The following is a 5,906-nucleotide window of genomic DNA, read 5'->3' on the forward strand; positions in this document are numbered from 1 at the left end:
GTATGGCATTTTCTCAAAATGTTGGAAATATAAATATAATTTGACCCAGCAATTGCACTACTGGGAATATACCCTAAAGAAACCAGAACTGCCACCCAAGCAGATACATGCACACCCATGTTTATTGTGGCTTTGTTCACAATAGCAAAGAGTTGGAAACAACCCAAGTGTCCATCGACAAATTAATGGATAGAGAAGCTGTGGTATAGCCACACAATGGAATATTATGCAGCATTAAAAGAAACAAAGAACTCATGAAATATTATACAAAATGGGTCACCATGAAGAACATTATGCTGAGTGAAATATCTCAGCCACAAAATGATAAATACTGCATAAAATGCCACTGTTATAAAACAGGAATGACATGGGGGTTGGGGGTAAATTAAGAAAAGGGAGGATAAATAATGTACACAGCATTGAAACAGATGAGGGAGACAACTATATAAAGGAATATATGATTAGGAAAAGATGCATCCTAAAGTGGACTGTGGCTGGGGGGAGGGACTGTATAACAATGAAAGAATTTTTTGCCCAAAGAAAACGCAAACTGGGGGGTGTGGGATGCAGGGAGGGAAATGTGCAACAATAAATGAATGGAAATCCAAGTTCTCTATAATTTTTTATTAAAATACCAATTTTTTAAAGTATATAAAAATAAAATTAAGCAAATAAAAATTGAGCAAAGTATTATAATGAAATGTGCAAGGAGCTAAAATTAGAAAATAAAGCAGAACATGCTTGGCACTTCTGAGGCTGAGGAAAGGTAGAATAATCAGGAAGCATCATAAGAAGATAGTAGGAATACACATAGACACTGAATCAAAAATAATTGGTTGTCACTGAAACACTTCAGGAAGTAGTACATGACCAAGAAATTATATACTGAAGGAAGAAGTCTAAGCTGTACTGAAGACATTGGCAAAAAAAAAAATTAGTTGCCACATATTGATGGAATACCTACTGAAGTGTTTCTGGAAACAGATGCAATGTGGGACATACTCACCAGCCTCTGTCAATAATGTGGAAGACAGTTACCTGGCCAACTGACTGGAAGAGAGCCATATTTGTTCGCATTCCCAAGAATAATAATCCAACAGACTATGGAAATTATCAAACTATATATTCTTAATATGTAAAATCTTGTTGAAGATTATTTTAAAATGGCTGAAACCGTACTGCATGGTTTTAAATCAGGAATGGTGTTGAACATCAGGAGTGTATCCTTTCTCCATACCTGTTCAGGGAGTAAGGATGACAGAAGAACTGATGACTTTGAGCTGCGGTTTTGGAGAACATCTCATGGACTTCCAAAAGAACAGATAGGTCTTGGAAAAGTTCAGCCATAGCGCTCCTTTGAGGTAAAGATGATAAAGATAACTATTATATATTTTATGCATGTTGCTGAAGAGCTATTCCTTGGAGAGGGATATCATGTCTAGAAAGGTCAGAAATAAGCAAAAGAGAAGAAGATCCGCAACCTGATGGACTGACATAGTAACTGAAGCGAGGGGCTCAAGCACGTCAGAGATTGTAAAGATGGACCAGGATAGAGTTGCTACGGCTAACAACTTTCAAGTTGTATGCTGAGCAAATCGTCTAAGAAGTGGGATGAGATTGAAGAAGAATGTGGCATCAGAATAGAGGAAGATTCATCAACAATCTGACTTATACAGATTATACAAACTTGCTTGTAGCAACACCTACCATGAGCCCCATTTGTTGTTGTTGTTAGGTACCACTGAATTGGAGATGCTCCCTGGTTGCACTTTCTCTAAGATACATTTCTTTTTTTCTTTTGACAGTTCATGAGCTAGTCCAAACTCTTCTGCAACACCGTAATGCAAAAGCATTGATTCTTCTTCTATCATCCTTATTCATTGTCTGTATTTCAGATGCATAGTAAGTAACTGAAAAGACCATGGGTTACCAGATGCATTTTAATATTTAAATTTATATCATTGGTCTTAAATCCTTTGGAGAGACCCCCTGCAGCAGATTTTTCTAAATGCAACATGTCTTTTAATTTTTTTTCTTAGACATAATTTTTGGTTAATATGCACTACAAGGACAAGATGCAGGTAGGAAAAAAGTTTATGAAACTCGATATTAAAGACAAGGCAGAGAGATTGTGTGCTGGGCCAATTAGAATGTTGCTCAAAGTTGTTCACTGTTTACAGGAAATAAGTGCAGACGCAGAAATGTGGACACATTCCAAAGCGTCCTCTTCACTTGGTTTCCTGAGCTTTCTTTGCATTCTGCTTTTCTTTGGCCTTTTCTACCAGTGGTCTTAATTGTTGATGTCCCACTAAAGTCTGTAATAATTCCATAACGAAAGGAAGAGAATTATGTTTCCAACAGATAATCCCAATCTTAAATATTTTTAATTCAATAATTGTTATCGTTTCTTCAATAAGCATCTGATCTTTGGCAACCTCTAACTGAATGTTTGTTGTTGTTGTTGTTGTTATGTGCCATCAAGTTGAGTATGACTCATAGCAACCCTGTGAACAAAAGATCTGAACTCTGTTCTATCCTCATATTTCCTGACACACAAATGCCCACTGCAGCAGTCACCATGTCAATCCACCTAGTTGAGGGTCTTCCTCTCCTCCACTGACCCTCCACCCTTCCCAACATTATGTCCTTTTCAGCCCATCCCAGCAAGATGCTCAAAGTATATGAGGCAAAACCTCATCATTCTTGCCTCCAAAGAACACTCTGGCTGCACCATCTCCAAGACATATCTGCTCATTCTCTTGTCAGTCCACAGGATGTTCAGTGCACTTCTCCAACACCACAGCTCAAAGGCATCAATTCTTTCCCTCTTTCTTCCTTATTCATTGCCCAGCTCTCAGATGCATAGCAAGGTATCAGAAAGACTACTGCCTGAATCAGACGCATCTTAGTCCTCAAACTGACATTATTACTCCTCAGCAGATTTTCCCAGTGAAATGTGTCTCCTTGTTTCATGACTGCTGGTATCAAGGGTGTTAATTGCAGACCCAAGTAAGATGAAGCTGTTGACAGTTTCCATCTCCTCTCCATCCATCATGATGCTACCTATCGGTCCAGTGGTACGAATCTTTGTTTTCCTGACATTGAGATGCAATCCATATTGAAAGCTGCATTCCTTGATCTTCTACAACAAGTGCTTCAAGTCTTCATCACTTTCAGTAAGCAAGGTGTTGTCACCACCTGCAAGAGACAGGTTATTGATGAGTCTCCCCTCCAGTCCTGGTACCATACTCCTCTATCTCATAGAGTCCAGCTTTTCAGATAATTTGCTCAGCATACAGATTGTATAAGTATGGAGAGAAAAATACAAACCTAGTGCACTCCCTTCCCAGTTCCAAACCATGCGTGTTCCCTTGCTCCATTCATACAACAACCTCCTGGTCCAGGTATAGGTTCCTCATGAGCACAGTCAAGTGCTCTGGGATTCCCATTCTTCTCAATGTCAGCCACAACTTATGATCCACACAGTCAAATGCCTTTGTATAGTCAATAAAGCACAAATATTCTTTTATTTTCATATAGTGTGTTACACTACGCAGGGAATGAAAAACAGAAGAAAAATGGTCTTGCATTCATAGTAAAAAAGTAAATTTCAGTTTCAATCCTGATATACAATGTTGAAAGTGATTGGATAATATTCATATTCATATACATTCAAGGAAGACCTGTTGACATCGCTATTATTCAAATATATGCTCCTACGTCTAGAGCCAAAGAAGAAGAAAATGAAAATTTTTACCAAATCTTGCAGTCCTAAATTGACTGAACATACAATCAAGATGCATTAATGATAAATCATGACTGGAATTCAAAAAGTAGGAAACAGTGAAGAAGTAATAACAGTTGTAAAACATGGGATTGGTTATAGAAATGAGGCTGGAAATAGAAGGATTGAAATTTGTATTTACAATCATTTATTCATTGAAAATACCATTTTAAAAAGATACAAATTACAACTTTACACATGGATCTCATCTGATGGGCTGCATAGAAATCAGATTGACTACATTTGTGGAAGAAATCATTGGAGAAGCTCAATATCAGCAGTCAAAACTAGGCCAGGGTTAGACTGTAGGTCAGATCATCAAGTACTCATCTGCAAGTTCAAATTGAGGTCAAAGAAAATTAAAATAATTCCACAGAAACCAAGATATGATCTTGACTCAGTTTCATCTGAACTTCAAGATAATCTTAAGAATAGGTTTGAGGCATTGAACACCAATGATAGAAGACCAGATGAGTTGTGAGATTATATCAAGGATATCATCCATGAAGAAAGTAAGAGATTGTAACAAAAACACAGGAGAAATAAAAAAATCAGAATGGATGTCAGAAGAGACTCTAAAAATCAAACTGGAGCATCGAGAAGCTAAAACAAAAGGGAATCATGTCGACATGAAAGAGTTGAACAGAAGATGTCAAAGGGCAGTTTGGGAGAACAAAGCAAAGTATTATAATGGAATGTGCAGAGAGCTAGAATTGGTGAATAAAAAGGGAAGAACACACACTGCATTTCTCAAGCTGAAAGAACTGAAAAACAATTTAAGACTCATGTCACAATACTGAAAGATGCTATGGGCAATATATTGAATGACCCAGCAAGCATAAAAAATCTGACTGAATAGGACTTGGCATGTTACCCTAATCTGTACCTTTGGGCTCGTCAGCAGGTTGGCCATTAAATTACATTGAATTTCACCTTCACTGTCCTTCTCGATTTGTTTTTCTATAACTGGCCTCACTGAGCTGATCCAGTCATCTTGAATGCAAGCCCCTAAGCCAATAGGTCATTCTCTTAAACCATCTTATTTATACAGCCTTCCATTAACAGGAGCTTAACTGACAAAGTGAAAAGCATCTTCTTTTGCTGATGTTTTCACATCAAATTCAAATATCTGCTGTCTGGAAAAACTGTTATGAACGTGACAAATCACATCTGAATTGCTGAGTGCCAAGCCCTCATAGCTGCATAAAAACCTTGAGAAAATTCTTTCAATTCTGGTAAAGTCTTTCCTTAATGGACATCTTGATATGTACAGTTTAATAACACACTTAACTGTGGCTTGAATAGTACAAGCTTATTAAACAATTACCTGCTTGATAAAAAGAATTACATGTAATATTTTTTTGTAAAAAATAATATATATCAAATCTGGAGTCCTGAATACAAAGCCTTCTGATTCTTCTCCTGGTTGTCACTTGAAAAAATAACCTATGAGCTGGCTTTAATTTATCAAGATCCTCGGGCTCCAAACCCCATATGTTCTCTCCTCGGCTCCGTGGCAACCTTTCTGAGCCTGGCTGGCCCTCACCCAAGGGTGGGCCCTTCTCAAATAGGAAATTCCTCCTGTTTTCTCCAGATACAGTATGTCTTTTGATTGATTGCTGGTACCAAAGGTATTGATTGTGGGTCCAAGTAAGATGAAACTGTTAACAATTTCAATCTTTTCTTCATGTATCATTATATTGCCTACTGATGCAGTGGTGAAGATTTATTTTAGATAGATGATAGATGATAGATAGATAGATAGATAGATAGATAGATAGATAGATAGATAATTTATTGTTATTTTCATGAAAGTTTATAGACAACTTGGATTTCTATTCATCCAATTGTACATTTTCCTCCCTACCCCTCCTTCAGTTCACTCTCCTCTAAAAAATTCATTCATTGTTGCACAAGTTCCTCCCTCACCCCAACCCCAGCTCACTTTGCTATACACATTTTATTCTAAACTGTTGTCATGCAAATAATGCCTAATCATATAGTCTTTTCAAACAAGCCCTTCCCTCATCTCTTCCAATGCAGTGTTCATTATTTACCCTCCTCTTTTCTTAGTCGCCCCCAATACTCAATGTTTTATAACAGTGGCATTATGCAGTATTCA

At 37.4% G+C, this 5,906-nt stretch overlaps 1 pseudogene; it reads right to left on the reverse strand.

The window, feature by feature from the left end:
* Window positions 1-2,228: 2,228 nt before the first annotated feature.
* Window positions 2,229-5,906, reverse strand: part of LOC102873174 — a 14,191-nt pseudogene continuing 10,513 nt past the window's right edge.

The sequence above is a fragment of the Elephantulus edwardii genome, unplaced genomic scaffold, assembly GCF_000299155.1.
Source record: "Elephantulus edwardii isolate Elephantulus edwardi_28Jun2011 unplaced genomic scaffold, EleEdw1.0 scaffold00024, whole genome shotgun sequence".
Classification (NCBI taxonomy): domain Eukaryota; kingdom Metazoa; phylum Chordata; class Mammalia; order Macroscelidea; family Macroscelididae; genus Elephantulus; species Elephantulus edwardii.